The 15,940-nt window shown below is 37.5% G+C and overlaps 1 long non-coding RNA gene across 5 annotated transcripts; it reads left to right on the plus strand.

Moving 5' to 3' along the window:
• Nucleotides 1-5,016: 5,016 nt before the first annotated feature.
• LOC140960476 (uncharacterized) lies at nt 5,017-7,953 on the plus strand. 5 transcript variants are annotated; one of them, XR_012172175.1, is made up of 6 exons: nt 5,017-5,612; nt 5,671-5,823; nt 6,768-6,821; nt 7,007-7,141; nt 7,241-7,502; nt 7,709-7,953. It is a non-coding gene; the product is annotated as an uncharacterized lncRNA (long non-coding RNA). The 5 variants fall into 5 exon arrangements; XR_012172173.1 differs by having other exon boundaries at nt 5,017-5,623; nt 5,704-5,823; nt 7,007-7,502; XR_012172172.1 differs by having other exon boundaries at nt 7,007-7,502.
• The last annotated feature ends 7,987 nt before the right edge of the window (nt 7,954-15,940 follow it).

A 15,940-nucleotide genomic window follows, 5' to 3' on the forward strand; every position in this document is an offset into this window, starting at 1 on the left:
GCTTAACTAACGCTCCTAGCACCTTTATGAGGTTAATGAACCATGTCTTGCGTGCATACATAGGGAAATTTGTTGTTGTTTACTTTGATGATATCCTAGTATATAGCAAAGACTTGGATGAGCATGTTGATCACTTGAAACTTGTGCTAATCACACTAAGGGCTGAAAATCTATATGCTAACCTAAAGAAATGTGATTTTTGTACAAGCAAACTTGTCTTCCTTGGTTTTGTGGTAAGCTCACAGGGGATACAAGTGGATGAGGACAAGGTAAGTGCTATTCGAGATTGGCCATCGCCTACTACTGTTGGTCAAGTCCGAAGTTTTCATGGACTTGCAAGCTTCTATAGGAGGTTTGTAAAGGATTTTAGCACATTGGCAGCACCCATGACAGCGGTGATCAAGAAGAACGTTCCATTCCATTGGGGCGAGGAGCAAGAGAAGTCTTTTAATACTATTAAGCAAAAATTAATTAATGCTCCTTTACTTGTTTTGCCTGACTTTGCTAATACGTTTGAAATTGAATGTGATGCTTCAGGCGTAGGTATCGGCGGAGTTTTGATGCAAGGGGGACGGCCCGTGGCGTACTTTAGCGAGAAACTCAATGGAGCCGCCCTGAATTATCCCACGTATGATAAGGAGTTCTACGCACTTGTGAGGACTCTAGAGACGTGGCAGCACTACTTAAGGCCTAAGGAGTTTGTGATTCATACGGATCATGAGTCTCTAAAGCACCTTAAGGGGCAACAAAAGCTGAACAAGCGGCATGCCAAGTGGGTGGCATTCATAGAGACATTCCCCTACATAATCAAGTACAAACAAGGTAAGGAAAATGTAGTGGCCGACGCATTATCACGAAGGTACGTACTTTTCTCTACTTTGGAGTCTAAAATTTTGGGGTTTGAGCATGTTAAGGAGTTGTATGTGCTAGATGACGATTTTAAGAATGTGTTTGAAACTTGTATGCATGGTCCACATGACAAATTCTATTTGCATAATGGTTTCTTATTTAGAGAAGATAGGTTGTGCATCCGTCGATCATCCATTCGTGATTACTCGTTAGGGAGGCACATGGGGGTGGTTTGATGGGACACTTTGGTGTGGCAAAAAATTTAACTGCATTGCATGAACATTTCTATTGGCCACACATGAAGCGTGATGTTGAGCGTGTTTGTGATAAGTGCATAACTTGTCGACAAGCTAAGTCTAGGACACAACCACATGGATTGTATACACCACTTCCTGTTCCTAGTCAGCCTTGCATTGACATTTCTATGGACTTTGTTTTGGGGTTGCCTAGGACTAAGAAGGGGAGGGATTCAATTTTTGTTGTTGTTGATAGGTTCTCTAAGATGGCACATTTTATAGCTTGTCATAACACTGATGATGCGTCTCACATTGCGGATTTGTTCTTTAGGGAATTCGTTAGGTTGCATGGCATGCCTAGGACTATTGTTTCTGACCGTGATGTTAAATTCTTGAGTTACTTTTGGAAGACTTTATGGGCTAAACTTGGCACAAAATTGTTGTTTTCTACTACTTGTCATCCTGAAACGGATGGGCAAACTGAAATTGTCAATAGGACATTAGGAACACTTTTGCGTGCTATTCTTAAAAAGAACTTGAAGAATTGGGAAAATTGTTTGCCATTTGTGGAGTTTGCTTATAATCGTTGCGTGCATTTTACTACGGACTATTCGCCATTTGAAATTGTTTATGGTTTTAACCCTTTGACTCCGTTAGATTTGATGTCTTTACCTGTGAGTGAAAGGTTAAACATGGATGGGAAGAAGAAGGCGGAATTTGTTAGGAGTTTGCATGAGAAGGTCAAAGCTAATATTGAAAAGAAGAATGAACGATACACAAAGCAAGCCAACAAGTGAAAGAAGAAGGTGATATTTGAGAAAGGTGATTGGGTGTGGCTACACTTGAGGAAGGAAAGGTTCCCCGAGAAGAGACGTTCTAAACTATTACCTAGGGGTGATGGACCATTTCAAGTACTTGAAAGGATCAATGACAATGCCAACAAACTCGATCTACCAGGTGAGTATAACGTGAGTTCTACTTTCAATGTTAGTGACTTGTCGTTGTTTGATGTAGGTGACGAGCTGGATTTGAGGACAAATCCTTTTCAAGAAGGGGAGGATGATGCGAACACGGATGTGCACGTCCCAAGGAAAGCATGGGATCCCTTAGAGTTACCAGCGGGACCAATCACGAGGGGACGACTGAAGAAGTTTAAAGAGGCGTTGCAGGGGCTTATGAGCAAGGAAGAAGGACTTACAAGCGAGGTGCAAAGTGCTGAAGGGTTCGAGATGCATGGAAATAAGTTTGGGAGCCAAAGGAACGTTATTCAAATGCTAAATCCAGAGGAGTCCAGATACCACGGCGCCCGAGCGGCCAAATCTTACCGCCCGAGCGCCAAACATACTGTCCCGGACGTGAACTCCAGAAGCAGCGGCGCCCGAGCGGTAAAATATTACCGCCCGAGCGCGACCTGTCCAGAAGTGCCCGCGCTCGAGCGGTAGAAACCCGCGCCCGAGCGCCGCCCTATCGCTAGAAAATCTTTATTTCCTATTTTAGAGTTTTAATTGTTTAGGTAATTAGATTTATCATATCCTTTGATTTGTAGTCAATATATGGACGAAAAATTGAACATTATTGAGCTTATCATTGATATTTTATCAAAGTTTTAGAGTTTTTCTCTCAAACATTCAAAGCCTTGCTTTGTTCTTCAAAAATCAAACTTATCAAAGTTTTTAAATTTGTGGCGTTTGTCGATCGTGCTTGTGCGGATTGTCTTAGACTTGTTCTTTGAAGGTTCGTCATAATTTTTGATTGTTTATCTCGTGATTTTTTGTTGCTAAACTTCATAGTTTAGAGGTGAAAATCACAACACACACACTTGATTCAAAAGATCGGGACAACACGAATTCCTTGTTCGATATTAAATTGAGGACGCGATTCATATTTAATCGTGTTTGCTTTTATTCGTACGTGGATTCACATCACCGAGTTGGTTCAACAAATAGTTGATGTGGTCGCACTGATCAGACAGAGAATGAAGACGGCTCAATCTCGACAGAGAAGTTTTGCAAATGTTCGAAGAAGGTCTTTGGAATTCAATGTAGGTGACCATGTGTTCATTAAGATAGCTCCTCTCAAGGGAGTTATGAGGTTTTGAAAGAAAGATAAGTTGAGTCCTCACTATATTGGGCCTTTCGAGATTCTGGATAGGATTGGTGAAAGAGCGTATCGATTTGCTTTGCCTCCGGATTTGGATCGAGTTCATAATGTCTTCCATGTTTCAATGTTACGGAAGCATTTGTCCAATCCGTCCCATGTTCTTCGACACGAAGCATTAGATCTTTTGCCTAATCTGAGCTATGAAGAAGTACCAGTTCAAATTATTGATCGCAAAGTTAAAGTGCTAAGAAACAAAGAAATTATGTTTGTTAAAGTTCTTTAGAGGAATCATGTGATTGAAGAGGCTACATGGGAACTGGAGGAAGAGATGATACAACCACTACAAGAAAAAATGGCTATACTGACATTTTCTTAATGACATTTTTAAAATAATGTTGTTATTCCATACATATCATGACATTGATTACACATAAAAATTTTAATAAAAAAATATTAAATTAGATATGTTATAATGACATTTTTAATGAATGCCACTAAAAGTTCTTATTTTTCCCACTCATTTCCAATTTTTTAATCTCGCACTCCCACTCTCACCGCCATACATCTCTAAAAAAAATTTCTCTCTCCAACAATCTCATTATCTCACCCCAAATCGGCTTCCTTCCCATCCCTTGCATCATTGCACAACCACCACCTTCTGCCACCAGAGCCACCGTGAATCATGGCTCATGACATGTAGCTTTGGTCTAAGCCATGAATCGATGGATTGGAGCCTCAATTCGGGCAACTCGAAGCCCTAGAGCGAGTCTTGTTTCTGCAATTTCTTGTGCCGTCTTTTTCGAGATTTCCAGCCTAGTTCTTGGTGAGTTTTATTAAAGTCGTAATTGTAATTTATAGAAAACGTGTTTTTCCTATTCTTGCACTTCTTCTTTGACTTAGTATAAATAGGCTAGAGTCTTCGGTTGTATTTTTTTGCGGGATTTCTTTTCCACCTCAATAAAAGGTTTTCAGCAATGGGAATTTTCCCCACAAAATGGTTCCCTCTTTCATCTTTCAACAAGTTTTCTTCAGTTTTTGACATTATTTTCACCTGTTGTTGAGCATTAATCTAATTCACGATCGAGCCCAACTTTTCCCTGTTTTTTCTCACGGTTTCAGTGGTGAACAGTGACTTTCAACAAGTTCCGCCGATGCTCCGCTGTCTGCTCGGATGTATAGGCCTACGACCAACAATTTCATTATTTAAGGCTATTGATCGAATCGCAAGATCTTGTCCTCCAACAAATTAACATGGCAGTTGCCAATGTCTTTTGCTGGATTAACTAACGTAAAAGATTTTTAAATACATTGTATTATCACCTTTAATCTAATTTAATTTTTGGAAATTCTCTTGTTTGTTGAATGGTATTGCTACCGCGTTGCAGTAGGATAAATGATCTCAGCTTAAGTGGGAGAATTCCTGACTTCATTAACAACTGGAAAAAATAATAGAACCTTCTCTTTTTCAGAAGATTTGAATTTCTAGTATTTTTTTCTTGGGACTTGCATTTTTTTCCTCCTTTATTTTACTCTCTTAGTCAGCTATTTGGTGCAGATACACCATCTATCCACTGGTGACCATCAAACCTCAACCGATTGAGTTCGATGGATTTTCCTTAAATCAATATGATAAACTAAGTAAAACACATGTTCTTTAATGAAAATAAATGCTTCTTTCGCAACAATTTGATTTGTAAATGTTTCTAATTCTATGAACTGTGTATGCTAAGTTGGAGGAAATGAGGACCTACATTGTTTTGGCAATGTTGGAATTTACTGGTGTTGTACATTGAATGCTCAATGCTTATTTGATGGAGATTGGAGGTATGATAACCTACATTGTTTTGGCAATTCAATCCATTTTGATTCTTGAGCACTCCTTAGAAATATTAAAATTCGTCTCATTTTGTTACACTCTTGCTATTGTATCATTCAGATATTAAACTGACTGTTGTGATCATGTTACTCTTTCAATTGTGTTTTCTCCTATCAGAGTGCACTCCTTTTTTTCTTGGAAAAATTAAAAACTATTTATCTGAAAATTAATGAAAAATGACATTCTAAATCTGTATCGACTATATTTTTCTTTCATTCTCATTGACAGGGATATCAGTTTCAATAAATTCATGGGAGTGATTCAAAATAACATTGCCAAAAATCTGAAATTTGTGTTACTATAATGTTCTGCCATTTTTTTTTAATGAAGTATCATCTGTAGAGAAATAATCTATCCTGATGGAAGTATGATAATATGCTATAAATTAGGCTTTTCTCTTCTTACTGAACCTGGTTCACTTCTTTTCTGGTGCATTTTCTCAACCAGTAATTTTATTCCCGGCCAACACGTTTCTAACCAAATGCTAAAAATGGATAAATTTTGTGCCATTTTTAGAGATTTCTCCGGCATTTGAGGGCCGTCGGTCACATGTATGCTTAAAGTGAAGTTCCCTTCCTTCCACCCGGATGATTTCAGTCGTTTCTTGAGGCCAAGACTTGGATCATCCTTATCCTTCACCAGCAAACATATGCATTCGGAGCTGCTCTGTATCACTTGTTTCAGACCAGTGCAGCATTCTTTTTGAGTAGATTTTGCTTGCCCAGTAACATATGGAAGACATGTGGCAAGCCCCACAACTTGGTTTGCGCATTTCTCCTTATCTTTGTCGATATCACTTGTTGCAAAACTAGCAAGGAATACCAAAATGCATGCAAGTTTTAGGACAGATGACATCGTTTTAGACTCCATTTAGAAGCACGGGTATTGTTTGTATATAGTAGTGTTGAATGCTTTGAAAGAAATTTAGAAGCACTGGTATTTGAGATTTTCTAATTTTTAACTGAACTTGATTGTAGATCTCTGTTTAGGTTTTATGAGTATGGGGTTTTGTGGCATCACCAATAATATTTCAAACTTATTGCACTGCCTTTCCTTTCAAGTTAAAAATAAGCTTTTCTTTGATCAATTTATCATTTTTTCAGTAAGCACACATAACTTCTAATTGTGAAGTGGAATTAATAGAACCATATTTAGCTACATACTGAACAATCTAGCTGGATGTAAGGTTAAGTTGTTTTCATAGACCTATATAAATATATACACAGTTATTATGTATCTACCATTATTAGTTTGTTATTTTTATTTTTTGCAACTTTGGTTTGCATGTTTTTTCCAAATGAAAAAGCATTAGAAAATCTCAATTTAGACTATACATAGAACCAAAATTATAGTAAGAACGAGACAGGGAAATTACTAGTTTGTTTGGGAATAAATTAAAAATGAAGGAAGAACTAGCTGGCTTGGGTGTTAATGGCGTTGCTGTATCTTTTCCCTAATCCATAAATGCATGCTGAAATTCTCCAGATTTGTTGCATTGAACTTTTTCATTGTTACATAGCTTTTGAGTTAATTTACCTTCCTTTTTTTGTTGGGTGCTTTTATTTGAAACAATATATGTGTCTATATATCTACATATATGTGTCCAGGTATCTCATTTAAGAGATAAGTACGACCCCACCCAGTATCTTTTCCTCTTATCCTGTGCCTATTTTCACTTTCATCATTAATTTCTTTTTTCCATTCAGATTTGTGGAAGATTTGAGTCACGGTTCAGATTTACACGGCGCTTCTCATCTCCGGTAAGTTCCAAATTCGTGGTACTTGATTTCATTTATCTTGTAGGAGATATTGATCACAATTTGTTGTGAATTGGGTCGCGGTTTGTTGTGAATTCAAGTCAATTATATATTTTAATTTCATTTTTCACTATGGATATTTTATTTATCATATCAAAGGATATAACTAACTTTTTTTTATCTGCAAGTTGTGGCTTTTGCTCTTGATAGGAATGGCTAGTGAGGGTAAAACTGTTGAAAACTTCATTTACAACATCAATATAAGGCAAGTACATAATCTCGAATTATGATTGCCAATCACGCAGCTCGAAATCCAAAAAGAGGTAGCATTTAACTTTATACATCAAGGATCTGTTTGTTGCTTTTGTATTACTCTTATTGGACCTTTTGATTTTGTCTGAATTTTATGTACTTTGTTCAAGTTGGTCTTGCAAGAGAACTCGATAACATGACAGCTGGCGGAAGAGGTTAGCATTTTCTTGTTTATAATTAAAAACTCAACTTACTTATATTTTGGTTGTATCAAAACTTGTGCATAATTTCAAAACATACAAGGTATGTTAAATAACCAAATGGATGGAGTTTCAAAGCACCAACACAATGATTTTCAACTTCAAGATGAAACAAATACTCGACCACTGATTTTTATTGACAATCACACAACTCGAAATTCTAAAGAAAGAGGTAGCATCTTATTTATACATAAAAAATATGTCGTGTCTCGTGTATAACTCTTATTTGACCTTTTCTTTTACATGTTGTATATTTTATTTAAATCTATCATACAAGAGAACTTGAGAACGTGGTAACTAGTGGAAAAGGTCAGAATTTTTTTTATTATAATTATAAACTCAATTTGCATATATTTTGTTGAAATAATGCTTGTGCAGATTGTCAAACCATACAAGGTGCATCAAAAAACCAAATAGATGAAGCTTCAAATCAAAAAGACATTGAATTAAGATGAGGTGGTTGAAGAATGAAGATGCGTCACAAGTTTGCTTTACAAGACTTAATTGTTTGTTAGTTCTTAAACTAAATACATTGGTACATTTGTTGGTTATAGATGTTTTTCGAGATAACAAATTTGTCAGTCTTATACATTAATTATTGCAAAATTAATGACAATTATTGATTAGCAATTTAATTTCTATTTTAAAGTTTTGTATTCGTATTTATGTTAATTTGTTATATATTTGAATATTATATCATGAAAATATTGAAAATCAATGACATTTCATAAAATATGACATTTTTTATGTCACAATAGAACATTAAATTATGTACATAAAAAATGTTATTGTAAAACTCATATGGAGACATTTCAAAAAGTCATTACAAACAACTATTAATGACAATTTTCAATGTCCTTATATACTAGTATAGAAGACATTTGTAAGTGTCATTACATATTACATAATGAGACATTTTCAATTAACCTTATAACCTATCATTAGTGACATTTATTATTGTCACTATAAATAACATACACAACACTTTTAATTGTCATTATAAATGATTTTAAATGACATATAAATTTGTCATTATTACTATAATAACAAGACATGTATAAATGTCTTTAAAACATGAGTTTTCCTGACATTTAAAATTGTCATTATATGAATAATTAGTAACACGTATGAAGTTGTCATTAACATCTTATAATGACATTAAAAAATGTCAGGAAGTTTAAGACGACATTGGAATAGACGACATATGTTGGAGGTGTCACTAAAACTTAAATGTCACTAAATATTGAATATGATGACATTTATGAATGTCACCATAAGCATTTATTCTTGTAGTGAACGTTATCCGGATTCATTTTGATGTAAGCAAATTTCGGGGACGAAATTTTTATAAGTGGGGGAGATTGTAATATCCCAACGTTTTATCCTTTTATTGTTAATGATGTTATTCTATGGTTTGGTGTTATGGATATATGGTTATGATTGATCACGGTTAGTGTTATGGTTTTTGAGTATAGTTGATTGTAGGGTTGATATTTCATGTTATAGCATCAATATGGTTATTACATTGTATTCATGGTTAATTATTATATGGTTTTGGGTATGGTTAAGTAGATGGTTGTGTATTTGAGGAGTTGTTATTGTTGTGAAGATTATCTTTGGGGGTTGGATTGATGGTTTGGATGGTTTGAGCCAAATAGGTAATAACCATATTGATGCCAAATAGGTAATAACCATATTGATGGTTTGGTATTTGTTACGGTTTTTAGTACAATGAATGGGATATTTATCCAAATGACATGAGGCTAATTGCATTAGAAAGATAAGATCCAAGGCTACAACTTTCATGTTTTCAGTTTTGTTTAAATATGTAATGCCCAAATTTTGAAATATTGTGGCATTAGTTGTGATGGTTTATGACTTTACGTTATGGTATAAATGGTAATGAATGTTATAGAATGGAATAGATAATTGATGGGTAGAATCAAAGGTTGAATTTGAGCTAAATAGGTGATTGAAGTGCAGAAACGGTATGAAAAATGTGACAGTAGTTGTGGTTTTTAGCATAATGTTTTGTATATTGATTTGTTGGACATATGGGGCTATAGTTGAGTTGGCATAGTGTATGCGGAGGTCGCTGCTATGGCCTGAACACTCTCTATAGGCGCACCATAGTCCTGGGATTGTAGAACACAGCACCCCACCCCGAGCGGATGAGTCGGTGGATGTTGCTGGGTGATTCTATTCCCTTGGGTACCCTATGACCAGATGATTCACTTGATCTTGAGATTTATTGATAGCCCACAGCTTCTGATCATGCATTGCATTATATTGCATCTTTATGAATTTATATGAAATATTTGAAAATTTAACTCTCATTTGTGATTGATTGTATCATACTGGGATTATACTCACCGACATGTCTGGTACCTCTTGTTTTCATGTGCTTGACGGTAGGTGAGGCGAGGCTTGGGATGCCAGAGTCCAGCTCCAGGCGAGGAGATACGAGTTAGAGTGGGATTCTCGGGTCTTAGGAGCTATGTGATGATGTTTGGATTATTTGGTTCACTACTTCATGTTGGCATGTTGAAAATTTATATTTCAAACATTTGAAACAATTAAATTATTTTGACGATGTTTATGTAAGCTTGTGAACAACAAATTATGTATTTTACTCAATCATTTGGTGTGTGACAATTATAATTATTAGTATTAGATATCGGACCCGGGGCCCCACAAAATAGTTGAGGAATATGAGTCAAAAGTGGCCCGAAATGGGTCGTATGTATCGTTCTTCGTGCACTGATACATGTTGGGAGAATGGATATAACTTTTTACTCAGACCTCCAAATGACCTGAGACTATTGGGAGATTTAAGAAAAGCCATAGGGCTACAACTTTCATGTTTACAACTTTGGCTAATTCGGAAGAAAAAGTGCAGTTTTGACCCTTGGACCGAGGGTACACGGACCCCTACACGGACCCAGGCACGGGGTCCGTGTCTTGCCAAGCAAAATTTGTGTTTTCCAGTGTGTACACGGACCAATACACGGAGGGGGGCACGGGGTCCGTGGGTCCGTGTCTATGGCGTAGAAAACATATTTTTAAGAGTTTCTAAGCCAATTATTATGCCATTTCTCTTACTCTTCTTGCATCCATCGACTTGGAGAGTTAGGGTTCTTCATTTCTTTTCTAAATTCTTTTCTTTCCAAGGTTTGGATCTTCAAGTTGGAGGTGTGATCTTTATATCTTCAAGAGCAAGTAACCAAGGTAAGGAAAATTATCTTTTAGTTATTTGGTTGAAGTGAAGGGAATGGTGGTTTAGGCTTGAATGATAGTTCTAGGTTAAAGATGTGAAGTTAATGGTATACTCTTGATCTTGTGTTGTAGGATCAACTACCAAGAAACTATCACAACAAGTTCTATTGGTTGTAAGTGGGCTTTTTACTTGAATGCATCTCATGGCCTATATGTATGACAAATGATATTGTTATTGTTCCTAGCTCCTTTAATCCATTGATTATATACTTGTTATATAATGGTTCATTGATTGAAAGAAAAGGAAAGGAATTTTGATGCCAATTGCTAAGAAAGGAGCTAGTTCTAATTTCATGCACACCACATGTTTGATAGAATGATTCAATGGTTCTTTTTATGGCTTGATAGTTATATGGTAGTTGATGCGAACACGGATGGTCAAGCTCCAAGGGTTCGTGATGCATGGGATTATGAGCAATGAAGAACTAAAGAAATTCAAAGAGGCACTACAAGGGATTATGAGCAATGAAGAAGGACTTACAAGCAAGGTGCAGAGTGCTGAAGGGTTCGTGATGCATGGAAGTAAGTTTGGGAGTCATAAGAACACAATTCAAGTGATGAATGAATAAAACGTCAAGAATAATCCGCGCCCGAGCGGTAAAATACTATCGCCAGAGCGCCAAACGTACTGCCCAAGAGTTGATTTCCAGAACATGCGGCGCCCGAGCGGTCATTTTCTACCGCCCGAACGCGAATAGTCGAGAACCCTCAGCGCTCGAGCGGTAATATCCCACCGCCCCAGCGCGAGTCAGATGCGAGAAAATCTTTAGTTTCCTAGTTAGAGTTTAATTGATCTTGGTAACTTGATTTTGAGAATCTTTAGATTGTACACAATATTATGGACGAAATTTTGAGGACAAGACACATTATTATTATCGAGTTTATCAAACTTTGAGTTTTTCTCTCAAACTTTTTCAAAGATTTGCTTTGTAATCAAAATCGAACTTATCAAAGTTTTAACTTTGTGGCGTTTGTCGATCGTTCTTGTGCGGATTGTCAAGGGCCTGTTCTTTGAAGGTTCGTTATAAATTCGGTTGTTTATTTTCTGTGATTATTTGTTGCTAAACTTTTCATAGTTTAGAGGTGAAAATCACACACACACTTGATTCAAAAGATCGGTACAACACATCGATCCTTGCTTGTTATTGAATAGAGGGCGTGATTCGATTTTAATCGTGTTTGCTATTTATTCGTACGAGGATTCGTATCATTTGATATCAGAGCTTCTGGTTAATTGAATTCAAGAAAGTTTATCCAAACGCCACAAAGTTAAAACTTTGATAAGTTCGATTTTTATTACAAAGAAAAGCTTTGAAAAAGTTTGAGAGAAAAACTCATATTTAAAGAAACGGAACCATGCGAAACCTACCATAGTTCAGAGGTGAAAGCCACACAGATCTGATTCAAAAGATCGGAACAACACATCGATCCTTGCCCGTTATTGAATAGAGGGCGCGATTCGATTTTAATCGTGTTTGCTATTTATTCGTACGAGGATTCATATCATCTACCATGAGGATATGCCTCTAGATCAAACCTCTGCATCTCAGACTGAAGAGGTTTCTGAACCGCCAGATGAGCCATCACTGCGACTTTTCTGCTCAGTGCATCCGCAACTACATTAGCTTTACCCGGGTGGTAGCTAATGTCACAATCATAGTCTTTTACAAGCTCCAAACAATGCCTCTGACGCTCTTATGGTCGGTAAAGATCTGGCACTTCTCTCCGTATAAATAATGCCTCTAAATCTTCAAGGCAAATACCACGGCTGCCAACTCTAGATCATGGGTAGGGTAGTTCTTCTCATGGGTCTTCAACTGACGAGAAGCATATGCTGCTGGGACCCGGACGTTAATTCATTTCTTAATCATTCTTTGGGAATAATNGGATCAAACCTCTGCATCTCAGACTGAAAGAGGTTTCTGAACCGCCAGATGGCCATCACTGCGACTTTTCTGCTCAGTGCATCCGCAACTACATTAGCTTTACCCGGGTGGTAGCTAATGTCACAATCATAGTCTTTTACAAGTTCCAACCAATGCCTCTGACGCATATTCAGCTCTTTATGCGTAAAGAAGTACTTGAGGCTCTTGTGGTCGGTAAAGATCTGGCACTTCTCTCCGTATAAATAATGCCTCTAAATCTTCAAGGCAAATACCACGGCTGCCAACTCTAGATCATGGGTAGGGTAGTTCTTCTCATGGGTCTTCAACTGACGAGAAGCATATGCTGCCGGGACCCGGACGTTAATTCATTTCTTAATCATTCTTTGGGAATATTCAATCAATTAAGATAAACAGGGTCTAAATTTTCTTTTTTAAAATACGAAACGTAAAGGAATTAGTCTAGTATACACATCAGTATAAAAGTACAAGTGTTGTACAGCATACAACAAACGAAACTAGGGTTCAATTACTATATATCAAGTGCTGAAACCTCCGCTCGGGCGCCAAAGGTTCTGTACAAGATGATTAGTCTTATGATGTATCGACGCCCGGCTAGCCCACTCGAGCTCCTACAATCTCAATATTGTTAATTAATCCACTTCTGATTACAATAATTAAATTTCAGGCATTACATATGCTATCACCTTTCAATGCTGCATCAATACTGCGCCAAGACCGAGTTTCGAAGCGTCGGTATACAAGACAAAATCTTTAGGCCCTAATGGCATGGCCAAAACTGGTGCTGAGATAAGTGCTTGCTTCAAAGTATCGAAGCTCTTCTGGCACTCATCGCTCCACACAAATTTCACATTCTTCTTGGTCAATGCTGTGAGTGGAACTGCGATGGAAGAAAATCCCTGAATGAACTTCCGATAATATCCTGCTAAGCCAAGAAAACTGCGAATCTCAGATGCATTCTGTGGCACAACCCAATCTCTGACTGCTGCAACTTTCGCTGGGTCTATCTCAATGCCACTGCTAGAAACAATGTGGCCTAAGAACGCCACCTTCTCAAACTAGAATTCGCACTTACTGAACTTTGCGAACAATCTGTGCTTCTGCAATGTCTGCAACACTGTGGTCAGATGTCTGCCGTGATCCTCCTGATTCTTCGAGTAGACGAGAATGTCGTCTATGAACACTATCACAAACTGATCAAGATACGGCTGAAATACGCGATTCATGAGATCCATGAAGATCGCTGGCGCATTCGTCAAACCGAACGGCATCACAAGGAACTCGTAGTGGCCATAACGAGTCCTAAAAGCAGTCTTCGAAACATCAGTATCTTTCATCCTCAACCGGTGATAACCGGAAAGCAGATCAATCTTGGAGAACACCGAAGCTCCCTGCAACTGGTCAAATAGATCTTCTGATACGATCCCGCCCACGAGATCTTTGATTTGTCCCGATCTTTGAAACAAGTAATTGATAGGTGTGATAATCGCCTCTAAGTCACGCGGTCTAGCAACAACTAATCAACGAAAGAAACAATCGCGTTCAAGAGAACCTCCAAAGAACCCGTCCTTGGCAACCTTCAGTGAAAATCGATAGACGAACGAACAAAAGAATCCACCTTTGAAAGTTCGATTTTGAAAACACCGAAGTGTATAAAAGCTCTCGCTTTCAGTTGAGAGAAAATCTCACAATTTGATATCAAATCAATAATGAACAAAAGTTAAATTGTTTACACGGTATTCTAGGTTAAATACAGATAGCTAAAACCTAGATATAGAAAATTGCATATTTAAAGATAACAATATCTAGTTGCTAAAATAATTAAAACTCTAAAATAAGAAATTAAAATATTTCTCGAAAATGCTCGCGCTCGGGCGGTAGGATTTGACCGCTCGAGCGCCGAGAGTTCTGTACTATTCGCGCTCGGGCGGTAGCATGTGACCGGTCGGGCGCGAGGCGCTTCCCGCAACGCGCTAAGACGCAAGCCTCCAATTCATCCTCTACTTGATTGTTATGCAACCCGAACCCCTTGATCCTTGTTTCCAAGCTTTCATTGGTTGGATGAAGGACAACATTCAACATCGTCAAGCATCCTCTCGGGATTGGTTCTTGGAACGCATAGTGGCGGGCCAGATTCATATCATACTCCCTTTCTTTAAAAAGATTTGTCCTCAAATCTTGTCTTTCTTGATAGCTAGGAAGATCAATACATTTCATGCCTTTTCCACAATCCTGCAAGTAGTGTTTAACAATGCTCGGGATCGAACCGGCTATTTCATCACTAGATATATAAACCTCTTTGTACAAAGGTACTTTAAGGGGTTTATACAAAAGTAAATAACTCTCAATCTCACTCTTTTCTCTCTTTTGGGCCTTAAAATTATTTTTCATTTCTTTTTCTTTCTCTTTTTCTTTGGCCTATTTTTCACACAACTCTTTTTGTTCATCGATGGCCATCCTGTCTTTTTTATCACTCTTTTTTTTTATCATCTCATTTTCTTTTTCTCTCAACTCATAACAAATTGATTCACCAATACATATTACATTCGTAGACAGTTGAGCAAAAGAAACAACTTCCACATCATCTAACAACTCACCCTTCACAGCACAACACTCAATACTCGCATGAGACTCAATTGGAGTATCAACATTCAAATCATCCACAAGTTTGGCTTCAAGGTTAGAAGTGGAATCCACCACCTTCACATCCTCATTTGGACAATGATAGAAATCATGTCCTACCTCTAGACACCATAAACATCGAATATCAGAAATATAATTATGTGAGAATTGCGATGGACCTTGATATCCACGTTTTGAACTCCTCGCTGGTGTCGCCATGCTTCTTTCCTCTTTACTCATCCTCCCACTCTCATCTACTCGCCCATACCTTTCACGCAAAGATTTAAATTCTTCCTCCATCCTTTTCCCAAATTCTACCAACAATGACTGAAATTGACTATCAAGCATCGTGTATACCTTTTTTTTTGTGAACAGTAACGTGAACAGTAATTCCGATGATGAACAGTATCGTGAATAGTATAATCGGCAAATGAACAGTATTTCGCGATTTTTTTTGTAGGTCTAACAAATACGTAGAAATCGCTACACGAAAATCGATATTGAAAATTCTACGAGGAATTGAACGGATACGCTTACTTGAATCAAAAACCAAAAGCTCTGATACCAAATGATGCGATCCCGCCCACGAGATCTTTGATTTGTCCCGATCTTTGAAACAAGTAATTGATAGGTGTGATAATCGCCTCTAGGTCACGCGGTCTAGCAACAACTAATCAACGAAAGAAACAATCGCGTTCAAGAGAACCTCCAAAGAACCCGTCCTTGGCAACCCTCAGTGAAAATCGATAGACGAACGAACAAAAGAATCCACCTTTGAAAGTTCGATTTTGAAAACACCGAAGTGTAT

The sequence above is a fragment of the Primulina huaijiensis genome, chromosome 15 (assembly GCF_012295235.1).
Source record: "Primulina huaijiensis isolate GDHJ02 chromosome 15, ASM1229523v2, whole genome shotgun sequence".
NCBI classification, from domain to species: domain Eukaryota; kingdom Viridiplantae; phylum Streptophyta; class Magnoliopsida; order Lamiales; family Gesneriaceae; genus Primulina; species Primulina huaijiensis.